Source organism: Manacus vitellinus, unplaced genomic scaffold (genome assembly GCF_001715985.3).
Source record: "Manacus vitellinus isolate BGI_N305 unplaced genomic scaffold, ASM171598v3 scaffold_1_pilon, whole genome shotgun sequence".
NCBI classification, from domain to species: domain Eukaryota; kingdom Metazoa; phylum Chordata; class Aves; order Passeriformes; family Pipridae; genus Manacus; species Manacus vitellinus.
Window position 1 is genome coordinate 46,698,062 of NW_021939396.1, and position 27,939 is coordinate 46,726,000.

General features: G+C 41.1%; 1 protein-coding gene across 1 annotated transcript in view; it reads right to left on the minus strand.

Moving 5' to 3' along the window:
• Positions 1–20,378, minus strand: part of CABLES1 (Cdk5 and Abl enzyme substrate 1) — a 54,614-nt gene extending 34,236 nt beyond the window's left edge. The window contains exons 1-2 of the mRNA XM_029959407.1: positions 20,360–20,378; positions 2,116–2,187 (exon numbers count right to left, since the gene is read on the minus strand). The gene's annotated coding sequence lies outside the window, so the exon portion shown is untranslated. The remainder of the gene's footprint in view (positions 1–2,115; positions 2,188–20,359) is intronic.
• Between the last annotated feature and the right edge of the window lie 7,561 nt (positions 20,379–27,939).

Consider the following 27,939-nt stretch of genomic DNA (forward strand, 5'->3'; position numbering starts at 1 on the left):
GAAACTAGACAGCTCAAACAAAAAAATATTTAAAATAATAATAAGAAAAGGCACCATTCCCCTCCCTTCATGCAAAAAAAAAAGAAATCATAAAAAAACCTCAGCAAAGTAAAACTTCCTGTAATCTGCCGTGACAGCTTAGCCCAAGCTTCCAGAGGGAAAAAATTAAACTAAGCCAAAACTGGTAAATATGCCATTTTTCCACTCGCATCAACACCCACGCTTTTGTAACCTCCTCAGCTATTGATAAAGGAGTCATTAAGGAAAGTTCTTTCTTGTTTTAATTTTAGAAAGGTTTAAAATCTCCCATTGTCAAGGGTAACTCCTATTTGCTTTTAAATATTACTTTTCATATCCCTGATAGTATGCAAAACAACTGAAAATAAATTATCTCAGGAAAAAAAATAATCTATCTTGAAAACATTAAGCCTTAAATCTATTTTACATCTGAATGCACTTTATAAATTGCAGTTACAGAAAGAAATTGCCAGAGGGAGGAGAGATGAGACAAACAGCAATATCCTCCCCTCCCTCCCCCCCCTTGCCTCTCTCTAATCAGCTGAAACCACAGTGCATGTGAAAGCTTTCACTGTTTCATCTCAGTGTTGTTTTGTTACAAGGCATGGCACGATGGGCAGGCACTGCAGATAACGCAACTCCTGTGCTCCCTGCACAGCCAGGGCTGCTGGACCGAGGCTGCTGCGTCCTCCACGGGAGCTAAGGGACAAGCATCCTCTGCCGTCACACAGGATGAGTACAGCCCCTCCGCATTAAGCTTCCCTAAACTATTTTTCCATCCTCTCCTCTGCATAGGCAGAGTTCAGCAGCTTCTCAAGCCGGAAAAGTCCTTTTGTTGGACTGAAACCATAGACCACTGGTCCCAAGCCACCAGGGACTGCTGGTCCTTCTTGCTGTACCAAAACACCACCACACTGCCCAGGCACACCCCAAGAGGGAGGACCCCATCACTTTGCCTTTTCTGCCTTCCTCCTGTTAGAAAAATCCTTGAGATTCCCTCACACTCTGGTTGCAATTAGTCTTGTTAGCTTCTTCACAGGAAAATACCAGCAAGAGAGACATTCTACCACCAATTCTGCAAATTAGCAAGTAAAAATACTGCCTGGCAAACCATACTTTGTTTATATCTTTTGCCAATTATACATGTTTGAATCACTTACGAGAATGCTTCATAACATGCTGGTAAGCATGCAACAGTAAGCTTTGTAAAAATAATCAAGCCTCGGTAGTAGGCCAATTGGTACAGCCTCTGCTATTAAGTCTTTGCTTGGAGATAGGGAGAGACAGCCAATCTGCATGTGGATAAACAAGGCTATAGGCTAAACAACAATTTAAACCAGCTGAATTACAGGTCCTAAGATAAAGAGTCAGTCAAACTTAGGCTGCCGTCTTGCCGAACAGCTGACCTGGAAGGATTCCATGCACTGGTCGGATTACTGACCAGCCAGTTTCTGAACTGTTAAGCAGTTGCTCCATTTTGCATTACCCTAGAGGATTGCCTAGTGACTAATTACTGCGGTCCCCAGAGAAGTAAGCTGTGGTCTCCCAAATGCAGAAACAAAACCGCACTGAAGCTGCTGATATAATAAGGATGAGGGCAGATTTATTAGTGGGGTAGCAGTCACAAACCTACCAGCCAACATGCAGACAGTAATGCTGGTAACCAAAATAAGATTGCATGTGCCGAGAGAACACACAGTAAAAATCCATAAAAAATAAAAATACTAAAAATACCAGCCTTCAAAAACTCCCTACAGTAAACCATCTGTACTTACTTTTTTAAATGCACCACATATGTTAGGGGCTAGCCATTCATATTAGTGACAATTACACTTTTCTATTAATCAAATCTGACATTTTAATTCCTGACATTTCACTTAAATACTGACTTTTTGTTTAATGACCTAAAGCCAGGGAATGTGTAATTCATATCACCTACAACCTTGCAGGGCATTAGAGGTTTCAACACTTTTACTCACTATGAAGAACATCTTAATGTGAAGCCCCAGCTACTTTTCAACATGGAGAGGGAACAGCAAGTTTGTCCATGCATGTGCTTTACAGATAAGAAGCCAGAGAGAGAGTAAATAAAATGACCTCCGCAATGGGGCATTTTCCTCGATGTCCTCCAGAGTCTCCAGAGAAGATCGCTGGGAGATCAGCCGACGTCTGCAGAGAAAACAGAACACAGAACATCACCACTGATTAGAGGGCACGAGAAAGTCCCCAGAGAGTCTCAGAGAGATTTAGTAAAGGTCACAAACCACCCTTCACTAGCCAAGCCATACCTCTGGATATTAATAAATTTTGTTCCATTCTGCTTATCTTAATCTGTTTGATTCCAACCAGAAGCAAACTTACTCCATACAAGCTTCTACAGCAAAACAGAAGTTGAAACTTCACAACAGCTCCTGCTCAGCTCCTTATCCCTTCCTTCAAGGGTTTAATACCCATCTAACACCATTCCCACATGTGTTGTGGTACAGCTTGCAATGCTACAAATACAGTGCTTTGATAAAATAATGCAGATGTAGATCTACGGAGACTGCCTGTCATTCGCACTGCCCCACTTCTCTTTGCCCCTTGCCCATTTTACCAAATAAATGCCACTTGTTTCTCAGTGATGTTAATCTCATCACTCCTGTGAGGAGTGCCTGAAGAAAGATGGAAGATGACAGTGCTGGCAGCACTGAGCACAAACCAGCAGTTTAGAAGAAAGCTCTGACCATCCTTGTGAGCAGCACAGGTGAGTTTAGTTCTGTTTTAAACCATTTTCCTATGGCTGAGTCAGATCCTTCCTCTACCTTCAGTGAATTGAAGTATGGAAATCCTAGCATTACAAGTTTTCCAACTGTTCTAGCAGGCAGGGAAGAAGCCCCAGTACAGGCCTGGTTTAGTAGCGATTGCTGCTCCACAACCTCCAAACACCCTGACAGCAGCACAAACCAAGGAACTGCACCCAGCCCTCCAAAAAACACTGTAAATACCAAAAATGAATGTGTAAGGTACAGCCCAGCTGCAGACACATAATGAAAAATTAAGCTGGCAATCATGAAAACGTCAATGGGCATTAAAGAGCTGCAACAGCCAGCAGTGCCAGGGCAGTGTGCCCCAGCACCCGGCTGGCAGGAGGACTGCCAGCACCCATTGCTCCCAGGGGCCACTGCTGAGGCATAGAGCACCTCTCCAGTGATTTAATGAGTATGAACTTAAATGATAAAAATATTCATAGACTACCATTATTTTTTTCCCAATTCCCACTGAGCTGCCTTACTCCCTTGATCTGCAAGCAAAGAGTTTCCAGAGCGTTATGAGCTCTCCTATGCTTGGAAGCATGCTCATTAATTTATTCCTGGGCTGTATTTTCACAATAAATTGTTTCCTCTGATGCCAGTGTAAGCAGTTTCTAATCCTTCTTGCAATTCCCTTGCCCCTTCAGTTGTGCTGCTACAACTGTTCCTGCAGCCGTGCTGCAAATCTGATTACCAAAATGTTTTTCAGTTCAAAATAACCCTGAGGTTCAGCGATTGATTCAGTTTGCTATTAATTCAAACACTAGATTTCTATCAGTAAGCCCTAGACAACAGATTTCAGGACAATTTGAATGTGTATGTGGCTTCTTGTGTACATAGAAAATCATTAAAAAAAAAAAATCTCAAACAACTTATAGATCAACCAAGTGTGAAGCTTAATCCTCTTAGGAAAATATGCAAACCTAAATCCTCTCAGGCTTTGTCTAAACTAGGATTTTAGGAGATCTGGTGCAAGATAGGATACACCTTCAAAATGCTAAGAAAAAATAAAATCTGCATTTCATAGACAAGCAAGAAGAGACCAAACATTTGCCTTCTGCACCTATGGGCACTCCCTTGGCTCCATCCACAGTCAGAGAGGACACAAGAATGCTCTTATAGGGAGAAATTTAGAGCAGGAGTAGCTCCTGTTCCATTTTCAGTTTCACTGATCCATAAGCAAAAGTTGGAAGTTTCAGCTACCAGCACTACTGATGCAGCAGATGATAGCTGTTGGCTTTTTAATACCTCTTTATACGTCATTAGCTTAATAACACAAATAATGGCACTCTCCCATCTTGTGGTGTTACAATACCAAAAGCATACTTGGCATGTTGTTAGTCAAAGAGAGATAAACAACAGTACAACCTTGCCACCTTCTTCTTATTAAATTTATCAAATTAGTCACGCTGTATTTTCTCTAGATGCCTCTGAGATGCCAGGCGCTTATACAACACCAGATGCATATTCCAGATGACACTATAACCCTCTTCCAAGCCTCTTCTCGCCCAAAGTTATGCCCCATCCTCAATTTCATTGCCAATGACTTGGCAGACATGCACCTGAAGATCCTACATTTGCGTCTGTCATTAAGGCAGACGTGCTGGTTGGCAGAAACAGACACAACTGTATTTCATCAATTGGTCGTCCAGTTGCCTCCTGACTGTTAAGATTCGTCCGGCTTCCCTCTCTGGTCTTAAATTCTCAAATCCAGTACCGGGGATGCTGCCTCCTGATTTTTGCTTGCTGACCTCAAATGCAACACAGCCCAGATGGAAACCACTACCACCCCCCTTGGTACAAAAGATGTCACACTGATATTCACTGGTGGTGATTTTGCAGTATTTTGGGTATCTAACATGGCAAGTGAATCTGCACAAAGGAGGGGGGGAAGTTCTTTGTTCACCCAAGCTTGGGAGAGGAGCACTGATACCTGAGCTCCCTCTCAACTAGTGCATAACACAAGCATAACTTCGAATAAATTTATCCAGGAAGGAAGGAAGGAAGCAAGCAGATAGTCCCCCCCAAATCAGCGAAGAAGGATGGGTCACACAGAAGCCTGCAGTGATATAAATGGGGACTGACCAGCCAAATCCCCTCCCTGTACTGGCATAGGCAGCAGTGAGACCAAGGATATCCAGCCCAGCATCCAACACAGCTGAAAACTGCCACGTCTTTCAACTCACCCCAGATTTATTAGTTTTAATCAGTTCGGCTCCCTGTACTGTCAAAGAAGCACCAAAGAGGAGGATTTGAAGCAACTCTGTTGAAATCAGTTCATACTGTCTGGGAATCACTCCCTCTTTTCACTGAAGAAGCTCAGCCGCAATGAAGTATGTGCAATTATTCCAGTTTATCTTAAATCTTTACTTCAAGGCCTAATTAAGATGACCTAAATACCAATATTTTATAAGCTTTCCACAGCTGGATATTATACCAGAAATGCCAACTAACGAAGCTACCTGCTGTGAACCAAGTCACATCCTGTGCCACACACAAAGGAAAAATAAAAGTTTGGAAAGCTTTGGAAAGCAAAGCTTTTGAAAGGGTCTTCCAGGGAATACAAGGAAAATAATTTTTTCATTGACTTCATTAAGAATTAATCATCTCAACTGGTGTTTAATATTTAAATTAATCATCTTTCTTTCTTCAGGCAAGCACCCAGGGTTTGTCTATACAACTTCTAAAAGGGTTACTTTTCAAAAATTGATTAACATGCTATAGCAGCTGGTATATGCAGACACTTGCACTGAAATAACCCCAAACTATTTTATATTACATATCAACATCATTCTGATGTAAAGCTATGTTAACACCTGTTTTATATCAAAAAATGTCCTATTTCAATAATAACTAGGGGAAAATCCTCCTGTTGTTGAGGAAGAGCATGTGCAGAACAATTCAAAATAGCACAGTGTGACTCATGCAGGATTCAGGCTTTGGGCAGTCTTTAAACAGATGCAATTTCAATATAAAATGCTTTAAAACTTGTGTAGAGTGTCAGCCAGCTAGCACACTAAAATACAATTGCTCTTAATAACCAAATTAAAGATGTTTCAATAAAAATTTTTTCCTAGTTCAAGGAAAGCCTTAAAAAATTTCTCCTAGTTTAACCACCACATTCCAGGTATACCAAACTCACACCTCTCTCCCCCCAGTCTCATGCACACAGAAAAAAGTAGTTCAGCACTGGAAAGATGATGACCTCCTAATTCTAATGATCAGCCCCTGTAGGACAATGATGGTCCCAATGAAGGTCACAGACAATTTTTTGTTTAAAAACCATGTAATATCATGTTCCCTTAAAAACCTATCTAAAATAGTTTTCGTCTGTTTCCTTGCTGTTGTTCCCGGTGCATGAGCCCAGAAATAACAACTACCCTACCATCAAATTCCAAGTCCAGTCCAAAGAAAGAAACTAAAGAGATATTTGATGCCCTGGTGTTTTAAATGGCACACTCTGTGGATGCTGACCTTGGGCTTTTGTATCAAAAGACCCTAGAGAATCAGGGCCTGTTTCTTAGTTACCTTTTAATTAAGATATTCATGACCCTGTTTGCATACTGGATTTATCTTTGACCAGCTGTCTGAATCTCTGTAGAAGTTTCTTAAAAGCTAAAATGTGGTCTTCATTTCCCCTCTCCAAAGTCAGATTAATATGTGGCTCAGTTGCAAAACTGAAATAAAATACAAGGGCAAAAAAAAATAAAATAATTACAAGGACAAATAAAATACAGCAGGTCTGCAACCAAAACAGCCAACAGCCAAAGCAAGTAAACTGCAAAAATATTCATCGTAACTACCCCATCAATCAGTGGAAAATTATCTTCACTGTCAATTGCTGCAAAATACTCAACTCAATTATGTTAAACATACAAAATCTTAAAGCCATATAGACAGGAGGTGATAAAAAAAAAGGAGCTGCAATCAGAACACTGGATAAACTCATCCAGGAAGGAAGGAAGCCAATGATAATCCAAGAGATAAGGAAAAATAAATCCATGTGTAATGACTTTCTAGCACAGCTACAAAATCAGGAGGAAAAAGCTGCATTTTAAATACACCTCATTTCTGCGAAAGTGGGGGTGTATTTTCTCCCCTGCTTCTACAAAGATTACAAACCTACAACAGACAAAGCCAGTAATGTGGGTGCTGCTGGCTCCCAGAAAAAATACATCCCTGCGGGCCAAGCTTCTTCACTTTGTCTGGGACAAATGCATCCCTTCAGAGATGCAGTGATGATGGGACACATCATCTGAACACCTGCTGGCTGCATTTACACTGATGGGAGAACTTGGGAGGATAAAACAGCTGAAGACTGTTGGCAGCTCACATGTCCACTGGGTCACCTCCTCCCTTCCAGTGGCCAGGGAGAATGAGCAAGAACCACATACTACCCTGAATAGGTACACAAGGGGAGCGGAAAGAAAGCAATCACAGAACTTGCAGTGATTGGGAATGAGATCAGGATACCCATAAGGATACCTCAGTGACTGCCTAGAGGTGTGTGTTGAAGGGTTTCCCCCTGCCATCCATCCACCTTCTGAAAGGTGCCAGCTCCAGACTCAAAGAGGAGGTCTTGCTCAAAAGCCAGCCTAGTCCTTTGCAAGCACTCCCTAGGGAGCTACCAAAACATGCTCTGTTGAGCTTGTTTTGAAGCTCCCATAGGTCAAACCAGGCAAAGCATCACTCTGATCCTACCTCTATAGGAACAGCAACCCCAGGGCTGTTCTTATATTGGGCTTCATATTGTTCCCTCCAGCACCAAAATGGCTTGAACAGTAAAAGGAAAACAAGGAGAGTATTAAATGAGATGTAAGATTAGGCTTCTAAGTGCTAAAATGAAAAAAAATACTAAAAAATATATGATATATTACAATATTATGGTTACAAACATACCTTTGAGGCTACTCTGAGTTTTGAATAAGGTACTTTTACTATTCTTTTCCCTAACTCCTTTGGAGTTGGGTTTGGGTATGAACACAAGTGCAGCTGCTGCTCTCCCCAGGCCAAGGAAGCAGGTATCAGCAGATCTGCCAGATGCAGACCATGCCCACAGGACATCACCCCAGGGAAACCAAAGTGCCACTTCTCTCCAACTCCTGAGAAGCTGAATGCCTCTACCCAAACTCCCAGGCTAAGCTGTGACAATTAATACACTCTTCTGAAATATTATACAAGACATCAGCTGTGAACGAATCCCCATTCACTTCCTGACCCCTGACTTCATGACCCAGCATGAACCCAGATGAAAGATCCGCTAATGAGTAACCTCTCGCCCTCCCTCTGAAGTTTGTACTGGGATTCTTAAGTCCCAGCTCATTTTCTTCCTATCTTTTGCCAATATTACAGGAAGACAAACACAGGAAAAGCAAACCCTGAGACTACTGAAAATTATTAAGGGAAGCAGGAGCTACCCAAACTGATATAAAGCAGTTTCTAATTGTATGCTATCATAATTATGCAGCAGAGCAATTCTCTGCAAAGAACATCAAACTCCATTTAGAACTTCCACACTGCGCAGCATATTGTCAAGGCTGCCCACAATGGGAGCTGAAAGCATCTGGTGCACACCAAAAATGGGTTATTTTGTTAATTCAGCAGCCCAACCCAAATACACAGAGAACATACCAAGAGCCCTCCACTTAGCTGTCACCTACGTGCAGACAGGATGGCAACATGGCCTAAGACCACAGCCTTCTACAGCGGGCTGTGAAGGGAAGTCTCCGATGCAGAAATCCTGAGCTAGCAGGACTCCAAACAACCTGCTCTCTTGGGAGATGTATTGCAAGGAGAGAGACTGTGTGATAATTAGGAGAATAATGCCTTGCCAAATGTCTCCTCAGTCTCCATCAACTTTCTGGGGGTAAGTGGGAAGATGGACAGACAACAAGGGGATGAAGGGAGAGCTACGGCATGAACATGGCTCTATGTTACATACTCCTCCTAAACCAGGGGTCTCTTTTGCACTGAGTATTTCATCTGTATTGCCATTCAACTCATTCTCCAAGCCTCATCCTCCCACAACACCCAAGCTTTGAAATACAGCACTCAAAATGCTGCCTGCTGACCTGTCTGCATGTAACATCTCATTGTCATCCTGAAGGTAGGATGTAAGTAAGAATTAAGTAAGAAAGAAGAAAGAGGGAAGAAACAATGAAGAAAAATAAACACGACAATACTGAGGTACCCTGCTGACCTTTCACAGTTTGCCAATGCAACATAATGCTCTGTTGACAAATTATTATGTAGCTTTGCATATGGGATCCTTCAAATAGTCCACAAAATTCTAGCACAGCTCTGTCCCAATGCCCCAGAGGGATCACCTGGGTCTGGTTATATCAGATATAAAATCAGGAGTACCAGCACTGCAAAGAGACAACGGACTTTAACTAGAACTGCTGAGAAGCAAGATGTTCACTGACAAAGCATTTATATAGTGTGAATGTGTATATGCAGGTGTGCAGAAAAAAAAGGCACGGTAGAACCGGATTTTTGGACTTTTGCACAATTCAACTTGATATACTAAGTATTAGTCTTCCTAGAAGACAAGATTCTGGGAAGAAATTGATTCAAAATTAAGCACTGATATGAAATCTCCAGTGAAGGGAAAAAAACAGGGTTTATTCTAGGTAGAATGGAAGAGCTATCACCATATGTTGTTGACTCTGGGGGACATCTAATTTTCACCTTCCCCAGCTGGATTCCAAATTCATCAAAGACAGATCTTGTTTGAAAACTGCCATAATAGCCTTTGCCTCAACATTAATCTAACAGATTCTTCATGTATCATTCCTGTCTGACAAACTCTGTGCATTGCAAAACAACGAATATTGAGTTCTGTCCACAAGCTATGTTTCTCCTTAAACATCACAACCTAAGGAAATGAAGAATCAACATTTAAACCAAGCACTTGAGGACACCACACTGCAAGAGTGCAAGTCTTTAAAGTATCAAACCACAAAATGTTTTATTTCAGAACAAAGTTCTGGAATTAACTAAGAAATTTGCTTGCAAGTCATAGCTATATGCAGGAGATACCATAACATATGGAAATACACACATGCACTACTAAATCATCTGAAAAAAATACTTCAATTCTAGCCTGCATACATAACCATGCAATTAAAACTGCTGCCTTGCTGTGTTTGATTTCCTTTATTTCATTTGTGGTGTTTTTACTGTAATACAGCCCAACATCATCTCCATGTCTCGTTCCAGATGCACACGTGCTATCTGGGAAAACATATTCTGCAATCTCATATCTTAACATTCTTAGTAGAGATCTGAACAGACACTTAATCTCACTGCTAAATAAATGTATCCTAGACACTGTGAATTGTCTGGATAGAGTTAGCCTGATGAAGAAAGGAAAGTCCCCTATGTGAGTAGGGCATAAAGACTAAAGCAAACAGGAGACAGCTAGCACAGGGCACTTCATGCATGAGATATGAATGCTGCACAGGTGGTGGCAATCTGAGTGTTTACTGGTGCATACTTTGCATTTAGTTCTGGTTACATTTCCTAGAAATTCCCTTAGGATCAGGCATTTTTCCCAGCCTCTCATTACATACCCAAGAGTCATTAATATCCTGCTTTCCCTAGCCTGCATTGCTAACGACCAACAAGTCAATTCAGAGCATTCAAAAATCAGCTATCATACTGAACAGCTTAGATATCCTAACTTTCTGATATCTCTGATAAGGTGAGACAGTCCAGTGTCATAATTCTAAATATTATTTAAATACTATTTTAAATATTATTACATCCACAGGAATTAATGCCTTCTTGCCTGTTAATTCATGCACAGTCAGTTTTAATGCCAAAGACATTTGAGTACAAAAATATATATTTGCTTAAAATATTGCATTTGCTTATGCTTTATTACAAAATGTATTTGTAACACTAGGACACAGTTCAAAAACAATACCAAAAGATCCATTATTAGGGTAATAGCAGATCCTTACTGTCCAGCAGAACTGCTTCAACCTACCTGTGAGCTTGCAGACCTGGGACTTGAAGGGGGAGAGCTCAATTCTTCCCTGCTCTTCTCACTAAGGACAGATCCTGAAGCCACCCAGCATAATTGCTCTGGGAAAAGCAAACTACCTCCTCTTTCCCTCTATCCCTGCCACTGTGACTGGGCATGGCATCTTCCTGGTACTGGGCACTGCGTTTACAGGTGGTAGCAGAGGGTTAGATCATTTTCTTCTCTTTCTGTTGATGTCCCTTGCTCAATGTGGTATATGGTAATTGGCACATTCCGTTGCTCTTCCCTGGCACAGATCTCTATTAAAAAGTAAAATGTTTTCAGAAACCAGTTTACTCCACTGCAAATATTTAGTTCTGCAGGGCAAAAGACCAGCTATAGACCAAACACAATGGTTCAGCTTATCACAAGTACCCATACAAAAATTAATCATGGTTTAAAAGGTGACATTTAAGAGACTGGATTTCCACGAAGAATCCTCACTTACCCCAGCTCCCAGTAAGCAAGTATTGTGGGAATCTTCATAATACTGGTAACTTTTGGTTGTCTAGTTGTATTTGCTCACTGTTAAGGTACGGTGGGTGTAGTAGTGTCCAATATTTAGAGGAGCTGGCCAAGAAGCCTCCCCATCTGTTTTCACAACAGAGTGCCCAGCAGTCACCACAATGAAATTTTCATTGACTTGGCAAATGCAGCCTACATCTGTAGTCTGGGGAACTGCCTTTCCCGGGATATATATGCCCCCAAGAGCATAACATGGCCATCAGCAGAAGTCCAAGGCTCAGAAAGCATCTCCCTACTCCCTGCTGAAAGCAGCCTCTTCCAAGGGCACCATCTCCACTCACACAGGGAACATGTGCTGTTCTGCCACAAATTTATGGTCTTTCTTATTCCTATATTCCCCATCTACTGTCACAGAGATAGGTTATCAGATGTACATAAATAATATTTATTCTAGTAATCTGAGCAATCTCCTGCTTAGTAAATTATGTAATTATTAGAGGACTGAATTTTTCTGGGTGCCAACTAGTTTGCTGGTCAGCAAACACTCTGTAATGAGATATTAGTTTCCAATCAGTTTGGGAAAAAAAAACCCAACACAAAAAACAATCAAGAAATTTGGACAATGCCCTTAACAACATGTTTTAAAGTTTTGGTCATCTCTGAAGTGGTCAGGTTGTTGGACTGGATATTCTTGAAGGTCCCTTCCAACTGCAATATTTTATTCTAAAAGCAGGTCCATTAACACATCAAAAGTGAGGAAAGCTGACAGAGCACTCTGCTAGACTGAATCTACTGATACTTTATATTATCAGAGCAATAAAAAGCACCTCATAGTGACAAATCTGGCCAAAAAAGTGCAATTTAGGGGACTGCTTCAAGATAAGCATTATTAGAAGGCAGCACAAGACTCAAATTTCACTTTTCTGTACCTGCCAAGTTCCCCTGCCTTGGTTCACCCATGTCACTGCTGTGTTCACTGTCTCCATGTACAGCCATGCCATGCCAGAAAAAACAGAGGCAGAAGCTCAGGCAGATGCAAGAGCAGGCAGCCCTCTTAAAGTACACTGACTGCTGTATCAAATAACTCCAGTGATGACTCCTGAGATGTTCAGTCTCTCCCCAACACACCCAAAAGACATGTTGCATTCATATTACACAATGAATAAGGGAAGAGGTTGGCTGACCTACCACTAACGTTCGCAGTGATCCACTTCAAATGTCTATTGAGCCCTCAACCTGATCTAATCTATAGTGCATATAAGCAAACAGATAAAGCAATCATTAAAGCGAAATAATTAATAACTAATTATAGTTGCAACCCAACTCCTGGTAGAGATGATTAACTGAGAATGGGTTCACACCCTGACCTTACGTGGAGTCTGGGAGATCTGAGTTACCCAGCTCTTTCCATCACAAATAACCAACGCAAATGTTAAGCTGCCTATGATAAGTTTATATAACCTATACATTACTTCAAGTGCCTATACACATAGAAGGTGGGGGCAAAAAGTCTAAAAATGCCAGTAAAGTCCCAGGAGAGGCAGTTTGATAGTGGATCTCCCTCCTCCGCTTCCAAGTCTCAGCAGAGGCAGGATGCCTTCCGTAATTCCCCATCTGATGATGGACATCTCCCTTGTCAATATGGATTGTCGAAAGCTTTACTAGAAAAGTACTTAGAAGGGTATAAGGCATTATTCAACATTTCCAAATCATCCCAGCAGTCAAAGCTAGCTGCCCAAAGCACCAAATATCTGGGAAGCACAGGAGCAAATCATGGCACCAGACCTGAAAAACACCTGGCACAGGAACCTGAGCTGATGTGGTGGTCGGTTCTTTCAAAGCCAAGGTGTGGCACCCTTAGTCTGAATGATTTCCAGGGTCTGACAGGAGCAGTGTTGCAACTGGCGTTATGTTAAGTACAACCTTAGGCAGAGCTTTGGATGGCAAATGCTGTGACTGTAGATGCAAAAAATTACTTAGCTATTCTTTAGCTGAGACTCTTTTTTTTTTCCTTGTTGGTGTTTTATTTCTTTATACACATGCACTTTTTAGACAGCTTTAGAAAGAAAAAACACTAAGCCAATGCAGGAATGGATATATTTGATATTTAAGGCTCTGCCTATCTGTGTGGAACAAATTAGTCACATTATCATTTCCCTAGGGTGAACAGGCATAAGGATAGAATCCATGCAGACATAAGATTTTCTGGTTTTTCTGCTCTCCCCCTTCCTTTCTCTTCTCAAAATCTCTGCACTTCCACCGGCAGCCTTTAGAGACAAAGAGCTCATGACTTTTTTTCAGAGTTGTGTTTACTGCTTAGTCCTCCCTCAACCGGAGGATTTTTCTTGATAACATAAAACAAGGCACTTTGTGATCTGACTCAGTGGCAATTTTAAAGCTCTGCAATAAATTGCAATGAATTTGCAGCTCATTAGCAATGAATTGAGTTGATGAAAGGTCACAAGGAACCAAGGACAATTTTTACAAAGCATCTCCAGGCAGTTTTTCCAGACCATCAGCTCTCTTTTGCTAACCAAGGAACACATCTTGCACTCTTTAGAAAGTCAAGCGCCTGTTTCTCCATAAAAAAATCCCAAAGTATTGCCTAATGAAAGACACAAAGAGTCCTTCTCATGCTAAGGGAACACATTTCAGGATTCTGCTCACGTGTTTTTACTCGGGGATGCTTTGATGTAATAGCAGGGGAGAGAAATTTTGAAGGATTTACAGATTAATCAACCAGAGCATGGATGTAGGTTAGGACTGATACAACCGTGCCCCTCTGGGATATTATCTGCAGCTCAACTTACTGCAGATGAAATGAAACACGCTTTGGGAATGCAAATGAATTAGGATGTCACAAAAAGTAATTCAATTTGCACCAGCAGGGTTTTGAATTTGGTTAGTTACCTACAAGATCTTTATTTAACTGTAAACGTGGTACAATACATAGTATGATAACTGATTTGAAATTCATTTTACTGCTATTTTAAAAATTAGGCCTGATAACTTTTAACAGATTTTCAGGTCATGTTTCTATGATACATATGTATATCTCTATGCATTTGCACACTTATGCATGCTCTGTAACAGATCTGCACAACAGTAGGATCTTTCATAAACATAAAAACAAGGGTAAGACTTTCATTCATATCACCACTATGGAAGAGATAAGTGGAACAAGACAGCTAATTAGTCATTCTCCATTTCAATCCTCAATAACCACAGAGAGAGCTTGTATTTTTACTGCAGGCATTGTCTTACATCAAACAATTTGTAGATAAGAAAAATCAGCTCTCTTCCTGAAGGCACATAAGCAAGTATTTTGATAGAAAAGATGAAACAGCATTAGAAATTCACTGTAACACTTCTTCCCTTCCCTAGCCACTAGAGTATGTCCACTAGGATGCACTGCCAATATATAACTGTATTATCCACACTGACAAATTTTGCACAGTCTGCTGTTTTGGTACTACAGAGCACAAGGCATTAATAGCTGACTGCCTCATTCAAATGAAACAAGACAATTATCAGCTGTAACTTACACAATTAATACTACTGCTGCCAGCATTTTCAGCAGAGATTTGATTCTTTTATAGCTCATTTGAAGTCTTTAGGGAACGTGTTATTAGTACATCTGTCCTCCTGTAAACATAATTATCATGTAAAATTCCATTTATCATGCTGATCAGGAAGCACTTTCTTTCAGCCTTTCAGCCTGGGAGCACTGATAAACAGGCAAGGGAATTTGACTGCCCCAGCTAACCTGGACCATGCTCATTGCCAGAAGCATTGCTACTGCTTTCCAGCTGAGCCCACAGCAATTTTCTGAATAGGCACAAAGCTTTTGCTAACCTCTGACTTTGGCGTTTGAGCTTGGGGTACATCACATTGGACACTGCTTTTTTGTGTCATTAGTCGACTTTATGTTCTCCCGTGATTCTCTGCTCCTTGCTTATCTCCAAGACTGAGACACTTGTAGGTGTGCAGGCCAGTGGAGCTGCTGCAGAGGGAGCAGGTAGCAACTGGATTCACTGTGATCGTAATCCTTTATCAGTACCATAAATCAAGTCCACATCATAGACAACAGTCAAGACCTACTTCAACCCAGCATCATTTTTAATACACAAAAACAAGCTTAGGCCAGGTATAAACAGACATCAGTTAAACAGATGCCAATCAACACAATACTGAATTTTGTCTAAAATGGCTATGACATTTTAAAAAGTGAACACCATCAAGATTTACCAAACTCTGGTGCCTTACATGCAGAATAGCCCATAACTGAAGGCTTCATGTGCAGAGAAATTGTCCTTGTCGACAACTTAACCTTCAGAGACCTACAGAACATCCTGACATCAAAATGAGATTAAATGAAGTAAAGGTCAGCCCCTGAATAGACCTCCTGCAAACTGTGGCTTCAAATTGGTTTAAAACAGCCTCATTTATACTAATAAGCTTATGCTGTGACCAAAAGGCACCGTGCTGCTTCAGCCATCTACCACCCCCTGCATCACAGCAGCAGAAGGTCTCCAGCAGCTGGCCAATTAAGGGAATCGATCCCACTAACAAGCACACAAATGATTAGTGATCAGCTTTTATTGGGTTTTGTGAGGGAGCAAAAGATTTGCTGTCCTCGATGGGATCAGCCCAAAACAATCCTCAAATCACAGGAATAGACTAACTGTTCCTGCATCCCTGAAGGATGCTCCCATAGCTGCTCTCTGACTCCAAGTCTTTCTCCACTGCAGCTACAGGTCTCTCCTTCAACTCAGTCAGCCAGCAGGCATCTAAAACAGTCACAGGGAACAGGTATAGACTGGACTCCTTCAAGCTCAACAGATACAGATTCCAAACAGGCCTGTGACCAATACTGATCACATTCAGGATTTGGAACCTAATAATTTCTTTTTATCAGCTGAAACATTCTTTTTTTCCTGGTGTATAAAAATGGCCTGACAGGACATAAGGGACTTGCAGGATGCCCTGAGGTTGAGGGAATTATGCTGCTGCAGGAAAGGGCAAAGGAGGAAGAGACCAATCCCTGATGATATCAGAAAGCAAATGTTGTTTCAAAGAGATTATTTTACTGCTGATAAATACGTGATGAATATTTTTTTAAATGTGGGAGAAATTCATAAATCTAAATCAAGACAACTGCTATTGCAGGCTGACATTGGTACAAGCAGAACAACTGCATGACCATGGAAACTCATAAGTTCACTACATTAATACACTGAGCTATTATGGACTGTATTTTAAGCAACTTATTCCCATATCATTCTGATAGTTCATTTAGTTTTGTTAAAACAGTGTGCCTGAGAGAAATGAGTTAGCACAGTGGTTACATCAATTACTCTCTTTAAATTCAACAATCATGCATATCCAGATTGCTTAATTTCTCCCATACATCTGCATTTGTAGATCTTTCTTCTCTGAAGAGCTTTCAAAAGCTCAAGTTTTAATCAGAGGACTATTTTTGATCCTAATTTTCCAAGCTGCAGTAAAGCTGCCTCATGACCTAATCTGATGGCAAATGTACCATTATTATACAGTGGTTTCAAGGAAGTTGTACAATAGCTAGTCATAATGTTTCTTATTTTTAATCACTGGTACACCAGGTGCCTAGTGTCTAATTAGAGCTATTGATCTGCAGACATTGCTGTAACTCAGGTCAGCAAATGACTTGTTGAAACAAGCACTGCTTGGTGTGAATAAAATACATTGCAGAGCAGTGTCTGGACATCAGCCCCCTGGCCATACCCCAGCACACCAAAGCTGTGAGCAAAGGCAGACATGCCTTCTCTTACATCAAGCTCAGACTTTTGCTGCAGAAATGAGCAGGACAAAGGAACACAACATGGTTCTAGGGGCTGCAAATGCCACACAGCTACAGCCATCAGGAACATGGATTACAGCCCTGGGGGTCTGCAGTCATTTGGGTCAGGGGTTTGACTCAATTACCAAAAAAAAAAAAAAAAACCCAAACAAAAAAAGCTTTTTTTTTTTTTAATTTTTGCCACTGTTCTCAGCAAAATCAAAAAATTTCTGATTTCATGGGGAACAAAGCATTTTGATTTGCTTGAAGCCCATGTTTCACTTTGAATTTTTTTCTTCTTATATACGCACAAGCATATATATTCATCTGCATATGACATAGAAGACTCATACTCAGGAGAAAAACCCTGTTTTCCGCTGTTTAAACATGTCACCTTTCTGAAGAATTTTGGTTCCTGAAAAAAAAGTTCACAGGGTTTCCTCTGGTTTGGCTTAAGAGCTTTAAAGGTTGTGCTTCCAGACAGAAAATCTGGCTTACCCACAGCTTTCCCCCTCTGTTCCACATTTAACAGGTTGCTGTTGTGACCATAAGAAATACGACAACTGCTGCTAAAACTTTAATCCCCCCCCAAAGTCGTAATCTTTATATAGCAAATATAATAACCTTTCTCAGTGACATACTGCAACAATGTTTAACAGGATTGCATAAGCAAAGTTATATTTAAATCCACTGAAAATGCAACCCAATTCTCCCAGAGTCTGCTCTGGCAATAATTAATGACAGATTTCATCAATATTCACGTATCAAATTTTTCACTCTTGTAGGATTGTGCCCTGCTAACACAAGGACAGCAGAGAAGAAATAACTTCTATTAAAGAAGCTGTTAGGCATCACAGATAACATATGAAGCGTGGCCATGCTGTTCTCTATCCTCTATTACCCCTCAATTTTATTCTCTAGAAGTTCTTTCAGCAGCTGCTTCCAGGCTGTAACCAAAGGAGGGGCAGGAGGTATTCTGCCACTGCTGTCAGGCAAGCCAGGGGAGGACAGAAAAGGGGAAAAAATTAATCTCAAAGTATTTTGCAAAGTAGTCCAAACATTTGGAGGTGGCAAGGTTTCCCTCCTCCTGCCCATCTGGCCACAGTGTGATTCTATAACAAAGCATTAAACCAACATATTTATCCTGAAAAGATAAACAAATAAAAACATATTTAAACTGAAAGACCGTAGATTTAGACTAAATATTAGGAAGAAATTCTTCCCTGTGAGGGTGGTGAGGCCCTGGAACAGGTTGCCCAGAGAAGCTGTGGATGCCCCATCCCTGGAAGTGTTCAAGGTCAGGTTGGAAGGGGCTCTGAGCTACTCGGTCTAGTGAGAGGTGTCCCTGTCCATGGCAGAGGGGCTAGAAAAAATGATCTTTAAGTTCCCTTCCAACCCAGACCATTCTAAGATTTTAGGATTGTATTTCCTGAGCTGTCCTACCTCTCTCAGGAAGAGTAATTTTGAATCTAGTTCTTCCAATTATTTGCCACAAGCATTTGAAAAAAGAGTAAGACCTATCTGATGGTCGTTTGAGCAATCTGCCTAATTTCATTTGCACACAGTGTGCACACCCCAAAACCACAAGTCTTCATATCAAAGGAGCACAATCATCTGAGCAACTCAGAGCACCCACTCTCTGAAACAGGGCACACCAAATTATCTATCCTACTCTTAAACACGAACAGTCAAGAGACACTTTTTTACGTCAATGTAATTGTAGTTTCCCAGGGCAACACAAGGATGACACCACAACAGCCTGCCTCTCCAGGGCAGGCTTCAGGAATGTTGCCCCTAGCTCTGTACTTAACGCAAACCTAAGAAAATCACAAGAAGCTGTATTCCCCAACCAGTTTCACAATCCAAATCTCATGACAAAACAAGTCCTGAGCCTAAATCTTCACAGAATTTTGAGATCCTCTCAGCAATGGGGGAGGACAGGGAAGTGAAGAGTAAAGTGAGAGGAGGAAGGAAACAGCTGCTTCCTCTTCCCAACCAGCTCTGAAAGCTTTGCTCTCCCCATAACATATATAGGAGAACAGGAGCTACTTTCTTTTCCTCTGTCGTAGAAAAAGATAGAGAAAAAAGTCTTACCCTTCTTTACTCTTGCAATCCTTCCACTCTGTCCCTGTCAGATTTGCTGGAGAGCTGGAGCAGCATCTTTCACTGGGCTGCAGAGTCCTGTGCAGGGACAACTTTCATTCCCAGCATTTATTTTTAATTCCCATTGGAAGCCAAGTGAACTACTCTAGAGCATAACAAAATACCCATTAAGCTTTTCACAGAACCAAGCCTTTAATTTTAAAAATATTTATCTGGATCGCTGAAAATTTTCACTCTAAACTCTGACTGCATGAGCAAATTATTTGGCATACATACATAAAAAAACCAGAAACCGAAAGAAAACTCAGTAATACCGATCTCCCAAGCTACTACTGCCGATAACTCAGGGACTGGGAAGCTGGCCATGGAATTGCCTAATTTCATGAATATTTGGGAGGAGATACAACCTTATTTCAATTCACAGACTAGAGCAACAACTGGAGAGAAATTCATAAAAAAAAGGCTCACAGGTACAAGGGGCAGCTCTCTGTCCCATCCCAACATTATGTGCTGTGACAATTCTGACAGTGCCACTCCTTGGTTTTCAAGGTACTTTTACTAGTGTCAGGAAATCTGTTATTGTCAAAAACTGTTAAGTCAACCAAACCCAGGTATTTTAATCAGACACTGAACAGTTGGCTTCATACCCCAAAGCCAGGGCTGTGGGCAGCTGTCAGCCCCACAGCCACCACAACCCAAGCAAGCAGCTGTTGTTGGGACGAGTTTCAGCAAGAACTGGTGATGAGCTACTTGCAGGCACTGCTGCCGGTGTGACCATAAAACACTGTTACAAAACCTGTACTCCTGCAAACCAGCTAATTTTGAAAAAGCTCTGAGCTGGATTTGAACGTCTCAATCCAGCAGGAGATGACACCCCATTTCATGACAGGTTAACAACCTGTCAGGGATTTAGCACATCCCAGAGCAGCTGGCTGGTGTTGTTGAGACAGGCAGTGGTGCCCCCAGGACACATTCACTGAAGAAAGGCAATTTTGAAAGAGGAGGCAATTGCCTTGCTGAAAAAGAAAAGTAATAATAATTTTTTAAAAAGTCAGAAGTCCCTCCTGACTGAGTTCAGTATCACAAGTTTCTGGGAGAAGAGGACAAAGGAGGTCCGCATACCCAGACCCTTACCACAAATACTACTGGAGGGCTGGAAGATGTGAGAACAAAGTTAAGCAGCCAGAAGGATGTATGGTTCCCCTTGCATTTCTCTACACTCCTCCTTTAAACTCAGGAAGCACACTTCTGATCATCAGGGTGTGTTGGCTTGTTTTTCCACACAGTCCTGCTCCTGGGACATGCTTAGGTACCAAGGTGACCGAGCTGCCCCAGCCCAGCTGCACTGTATCCACATCTGCCTCAGAAGTTGCATCTTCCCAGGACCAGCAGGACCTCAGCAGATGCTAAAAGCAACATGGCAACAGGCACTTCCATGGTGGTATTCGGCATTTTTCAGAGAGCCTCATAGGATACACCAGGACTCTGCACATGCGTATGCTGAGCTCAGTACTCATTGCTGATTCTCTGAAAGCAGAAGGCATGAGAGCCCTGTGACTCTGTATTACCTGTTTAAACAACAAACACAAAGTTAAAGTGTATTAAAAATTCATGAATTTCTATGAATCCTTAAAGAGTCTTATTTTTGCCTTCTGGAATGCAGCTCTTTAGGACGACATCTTTTTAAATCTTTTTTTGATCTTGAAAGTTAGGAACTTTGTCAAAAAAGACAGAATACAAGGAGATTAGACTGAGCATCTCCACCTCATCCCAACAGCCCATGAACCTTAAAAAGCCTCTATCATATACTGCAAGACTTTGAAGCTGGCGATACTGGAATAATTTCCTCAGCAACAAAGATGAAGAGGAGATCACGTGATTTAGAAAGGTTGCTAGTGCTTTCAACTGTCATGAAAACACATACTAAAAATCTTAAAAAATGCTATGCCATGGCTCACAGTGTCTGTTGTTTGCTCTTCCATTTCCCCAAGCCAGGAGCGTGATGTGCATGCATATGCTACCTTTCAAACATGATTACTGAGTTCTGCTGAAGGCACGTGCATATGTAGAAACAAAAGAAAATATGTTTGAGTCCCTGAAAACAGATAAAATGGATCTGGCCCTCCAACTCCATACAATCAAAAAAGCCATGTATTTCTGAAAGCTGAAAAACCCAAACACGAGGTAATACGAGAGCAGAAGCAGACCTGTGTGCTAGCTTAAACCAGCAGCTATTTCAGTTTAAGGTGATACTTCGGGTTGTGAAATAAAATCTTGGAATTGTGACCGTATTTGCTTCAGCCAGCCTCTCCTTTGGGGCCAGTAACCCCTTTAAATTGCCTCAAATCACCTGGAGGCACCTCCAGCCAGAAAAACCTTTGCTCTATAAGAAGCATCAGGTGGACAACAAAAAAACCAGAAGACCAGAGGGAGAAAATTTTGACAGCAGCTCATCATGCCTCCTTAGAAGACAAAGTATATGAAGGAGAACATAAAGCATGAAATGCCTTGAAAAAAGGCTCATTTTTGCCACCACTTTGGATAAAAATAATTTTTTGTCACATATTTCACTGATTTTGTGTCCAGTACTCTCCAAGGTAATATGCGCCTTTCAGTATTAGAAGAACTAAATGCACACATTCATTTACAAAAACATCTCAAAGGTGACCACTGAAAGCACATTCTCTCTGAGATTTTAAAATATACCAGACTAACAGATGTATAAAAGTCACTTATACCAATAAATTGAACTGATCGTGTAAAAACTCACGCACTTCAGCAATATTAACAAAGGCACTAACTGCATGATTAATGATGCACTTCTGCAGAAACCTCAGCTGATGGGGCTCATGCTCAAATGAAACTACAAAACTGCTCATTTTGACTGTGTTAGGCAATGTCTTTATGAGCCAAAGGCAGCAAGTTACTGGGAAAGTAAGACTGAACATATTTGCAAGTGTTTGCAGGATCAGACTTTATTTTTATACAGCCTTTTATCAATGATAAAATCTAATTTAGAAATACTCATTTCAAACTAATCACCTCTTTGAAGAGATGCCACTAAATATAACGCAAGGAAGATTTACTTTATAACAGCCTTGTGGGGGTGTGAAAACACACAAAAATCTACCTTTTAAAAAGGATCAAGGCATATTTAGATGTCACAGACATGAAATGCAGACCGAAACTCCAATACAGATACTAATCATGTGAAATGGATAACCTCATAATATCACACATCTTAGATCATCTGACTCCTGTGTCTGTCTGCATATTCAGCATCACAGCCCCAAGCTGAAAAAACACAGACAGAGAAGAAAGAAATTTTTGTTTCCTGGTAAAGCTTCTTGCATTAAAGAACTGAAAGCAGGGCAAAAGGCCCATTCAAAAATGTGTCACAAAACACTTCACCGCAGACCTAAGAGCTTTGTTGTGAGAGGAGAGAGGGAAAAAAAAGGATTCTGAACAACAATATTGACTAATGGGATTATGTATACACAACAGTTTCCCATTCACAACACCCTCCCGGGGAGTTGAATGCAAGCTCAATTTTACCTGCACCAATAACAGCTACGTAATTTTATGACAGATATTAAGCTAAAAGGATACAGACCACAAAGCTGATACCAAAAACACTTATCTTCCAAGGAGGATATCAGACAGGCAATTAAAGAAGCAATCATCCTCCTCCAAAAAATACAATTTCTCATCTGTAAATTTACATCTGCAAATCTCTCTCTTTTGGCTTTAAGTAGGAGCTCATGAAGCCTACACTTTTGTAGCATATTTTTAGTAACTTATATATAATGTAGTATCTGGGTAAGTAATACATAGACAACAGTATCCTGATGACAATACAACAACGCAAGAACATATGAAGACAAACATAACAATGAAGACAAACTGTTTAGCATGCTTTAGAACTTGCTTGCATACAGAAGAATTTCTGTATTCATATTAGACAGAATGGGTATAGAGAAAGAGGTCCTAGGACTGAGTATTTCTCCTTCCCAATTCCTTCCCCTTTTTTTAATATGTGAACTTTGCACCTAACTACAATAAGTATACATGCTTTGAAGCTTTTTAAGAAAAAGAAAAAAATTGAAACCCAAATTTGGGAGTAAAACAGCTGCGGTTCTAGATAGGAAAAACTGTGTTTTAGCAACCGGGAAAACTTATTCCTGCACTTCATAAAGAATAAATACAGCTATGAATACAGAATAAACATCCTTGATTGTAATAATAAGGAAAATATAATGCAGACACACAGCTATTGTTTGAAGTAAAGCACATCAAAAGCCTTCACAGTGACAGCTCCAGCCACTCTGCCACGCTCCAACTGGCCCTGCACAGCCTCACAGACTGCAAGGACAGTATCAGCAAGCAAAGGGATGGCCATGTAACCCATGTGCCTGTGGTGTAGCTTTCCATGTCAAGAAGGTGTCAGGAGGCAGCAGTGGTGAGGAGGGGAGCAGACCAGGGATTTGCAGGCAATGCTGAGGTTCTCCCACAGGCGCTATCTTGGGGCAGTGAGAAGCGCTCCCATCAGTGGTAATTTGGATATTCCATCCCGACAGCAGGAAACTATCTCTACAAATTCAACAAGTAAAATGCGGGATGCAAGTGCTAAAATAGCAGCATTCAGTTACCAGAGTGACAATGAGAACTGTGAATATTTCCTCTCTTGGGCAGGATCTGCTAATTGCTGTTTGGAAAACAGCAGATTTATATGTCTTTATTTTTGCTTTAGAAGCAGTAGGACCTTAAGAGTCTGTCCAGCAAAGGAACCAAAAATGCACTTCTGTTGCTGTCTCTCCAAGTGCCCAGGCACCCGCAGCATTTTCCCTCCTCCCTGGAAGTCTCTGCAAAGGAAGAAGGGTGAACAAAGTGCCACTATACAAGGGCCATGGCCCCCACAGCAGCAGATAAAAACCAAATTATACAAAACTTGTACTGTTTTGCTTCTGTCATCCTTTGCCGCCTCAGACCTGAACAATAATGAGCTTGTCTAACATGGAGGAAAGAGGGGAATGGCTTTGTGCTTGGATGGGTCAGAGCAGACAGATGCATAAATATGCTCGCCAAAAGCTGTTTGTGTTGGGCTGGGAAAGGGAAGAAGCACAACGGTGAGAAGCTGCAGACAATGGGGCCAGAGGAAGAGCACAACCCTCTGGCTCTGTGCAAAACTTTGGTGTGGTTCCCTCTGGCAAATCTCAGGAAGGATTCAACATGAAAGCTCATTTGGTAGTTAGTTACATAGAAGTCACAGGCAAAAGTTCGCCTTATTGCTTCCCCTGAAAGTGAAATCAGCTATACTTTGTATAAAAGAGGTGCTTTTTTCTCTCTTTGATTAAACAAATGAACTCTCCTCCCCAGAGCACACAAACAGAAACCACTACTTCCTCAGTCACTGCATGTTCATGTCTAAAAACAACCCAGGACAAGGGTAAAACCATGCTGGGTATGACATTAGACCTCTACGCTGACCAAGATCATAAACTGCCATCAACATGTGACACAAAATTTTGAAATTTTGGTTTTCCTGTTTCACCTTTTCCACTAAACAGACAGGAAAGATGTCTGTTAATGTGAATAACTGAATAAAACAAAAAAAATCAATTTTTGCAGAATTTACCACATTACAAAACGAAAATTTAGAAAGGCTGCAACTGACCAGTAAAAAGAAAACAGATCCCAGTGCTCTGATTCAACAAGTAATAAAAAATGTTTTTCCTACAAAATCTTTTTAAAACCTCTAGTGGAAAGAGGGAAGTCAGTAATTTCCAATGGAAATGACTAGGGGAAAGGCACCTGAATTCATAGGGTCAAACAAAATGTGTACTAACCCAAGTGTGAAGGAAGGCTGTGAGATATTTGAGTTAGCTCGATATGAGTTCCCTGAAGGGGCATTCCCTGGAGTTAAAGGTGTGTAGATGTGGTGCTTAGGGACACAGCTTAGTAGTGGACTTGGCAGTACTGGGTTAACAGTTGGACTTGATGATCTTAGAGGTCTTGTCCGACCTAAATTATGCTATACTTCTATGAATCCCTTTATTCCGGAGCAGGGAACTGAGACTCTGTGGGCATAACTCCACTGTGTTTGATGCTGGCTCAAAAGCATGCTTTTGAAGCAAGCCTCCTGACCATGTCTGCTTACAACACGCTGCTCTCTGCAGCATGGAGCAGCCCTGGAGCAGGAGGGCTTCCCCTCCAACAGCAGAAAACCAGGTGACACGCTGTAGGAGCACAGCATCTGTCTTTCAACTACTGCTGAGTGTTCAGTCCACAGGTCCAGGTGAGACCTGGTCTGAAGGTCTGACCCAGAAATTAAACCAGAGGTGTGTTGTTAACTTCAGTAAAAGCAGAATCACAATTGCAGTCCACAACACCACCATCTGCTCCCCAGAAAAACACCAGGGAGGATAAGTATACAAATGGGAGCAGGTCTGCACAGTGAGGTAAGCAAAATCTGCGAAAACTCACAAAGAAAAAGCAAATGCTGTCTTTTCAAAGTGGGATTTTCAAAGAAGCTCAGAGAGTTCATCAAAATTTATGCTTCAGAGGCTCCTTCAAAAATCCCAGCTTGAATTGCTCTACTGCTCCACTCTCTTCTGCTGGAATAACACAAGACAGACACCTAAGTCAGAACAAACACTGTGGAAGTGAAGTCGAGTCTTCATCACCATAACCCAACATCTTAGAAAAGTGGATGCAAGGGTCAAGAGCCTCTCAAAAGTTGCATTTCTTCTAATATATGTAAATGACACATACAGGAAAAAATCCCACCTCAAACAAGACCACGTTGAAATATTCCTGCGGATTCATAGAAAACAGAGAACTGTAACAACTGCAAGATAGCTGCCAGTTACACAAAAGATCGTGCCACCCTCAGCTCTTGATATCACATTCATTTATCCAGTAAGATATTTGAGATATGCAATCACTTGACAGGTTGGAAATATTACCTCTGCACTTAAAATAGAAAAGACAGGCCTAATCCTGTTCTCATTTTTACCTGAGCAACCCTACAATTAATTCAGAACCCGTTTGTTTTCAGATGCTTCTGATCTTTGCAAACACGCAGTGGCTCACAAGAGCTTTTTCACGTCAGCCTGTTTGCTCCCCCCGCCATCCTCCTCAACGGAGTGAATTCCAGCTACAACCCACACCCTTCTTCAGTGCCCTATTGCACAAAAAAGGTCGTGGGTTTGGGGCTTCGGTCCTAAGGGATATGGAGGAGTAATGGCATTTTATACAGCAAGGAGCACAGCATCGGTACTGCACCGTAAAAAATAAAATCCTCACTCCTGCTGCAAGGCTACATCCTCAGGAGAAGGGAGCCTCCAAGCTCACAAACACACTGTGAGAAAATACACATTTCATTCACATTATCCATTCAATCTTCCCACAGAGTACAAGGATAGCAACAGAAAATACTGCCTTGAAAGTGCCTATTTAAGGGTGCTGGCAAATTCATACAATGTGCACTTTATATTTTTAAACGCATTTGCTCAAACTCTTCTCCCTGTTACACCCTTGCACTACCTTTGACTTGAATAGCCCTACAACAATAAGGAAACTAATTAACAAACAAGAAACCAATATTTATAATAATTTCTTTAAAACAAACAGAAGCAAAAAAACCTCGTACAATGAAGTCTGTTCCTTAAAACAAATGTGCGCAGATACTTTCTATTTGCAAGGCTGCTCTTGAGTTCTGCAGTACCTGGAGTGCCTTCTAAAATAGAAGAGCATTCTGTTTTGAAGCGAGTCATGCACACGGAAAAATATGAATTTTTCAAATAAATCTCAAAGGTCATGATGGAGGTACTTGACAGTGGCACTTTGTGTTCCGCTGTAAATAATTTTGCCTATTTAAGCAACCACCTCTGAGCTGCCACTTCTTCTGAATTAGGCTATGCTAAAAGATGGGATTTTACAAAGCAGGGAACATCACCAATTAAAAATCAAACACAGTTTTGCTTTAAAGAATCAGCCTCATAAGATTAAGGAGGTTCCTAAGACACACAATGGGTTGAAGACAGGAGGTTACGTGAACTCCGTTTTCAAAAACACAAACACAACCCCTTGTGCTTTACAGACCAAGCTTCCCAGAGTATTTATAGCCAACAGAGAGCTTTCCACACCTTTTTACATAACATGAAGCAGCACCTGCGCAACTCACCTACTTCAGCGATTAAACCGTACTTTGCACTGTAGTATCTGAAAGCTGTTTTTCCTCTCTTCCTATTATCCAAAAAAATCTCCATGTCCTACATTAGGAAATAATATAATTCATTTAAGTAAATTCAGAGAACTACGGAGTTTGCTTGTAACTACCAGGCCTGCTCAACTGTACCCACACCCCAGGTATCAAGATGAGAGTCTTCATTTTCAGGTAGCTATCTGTCACCTAACAAGGGCTACACTCCCTATTGTGTGCATCCACCACACCCCATGGACACGTGGGCAATCCTTCTGTCATCTTGCATTTGTCTAGGTGTAGCTGACTGCAACTTTGACTGAAAAATGAGGAAATAAATATCCTTTCCTGTTGGATCTGTAGGTGTTAACACAAGTGCAGAAGCAACAGGAAAATAAAAGTTTTGTCTATGACTGACAAAACACAAGGAATAAAGTTGGTGAGTTAAAAAAAAGTAAGTTATTTTCAAGACACATTTCAGACCACAGCTGACATCTAGCTTCTGCTTTAT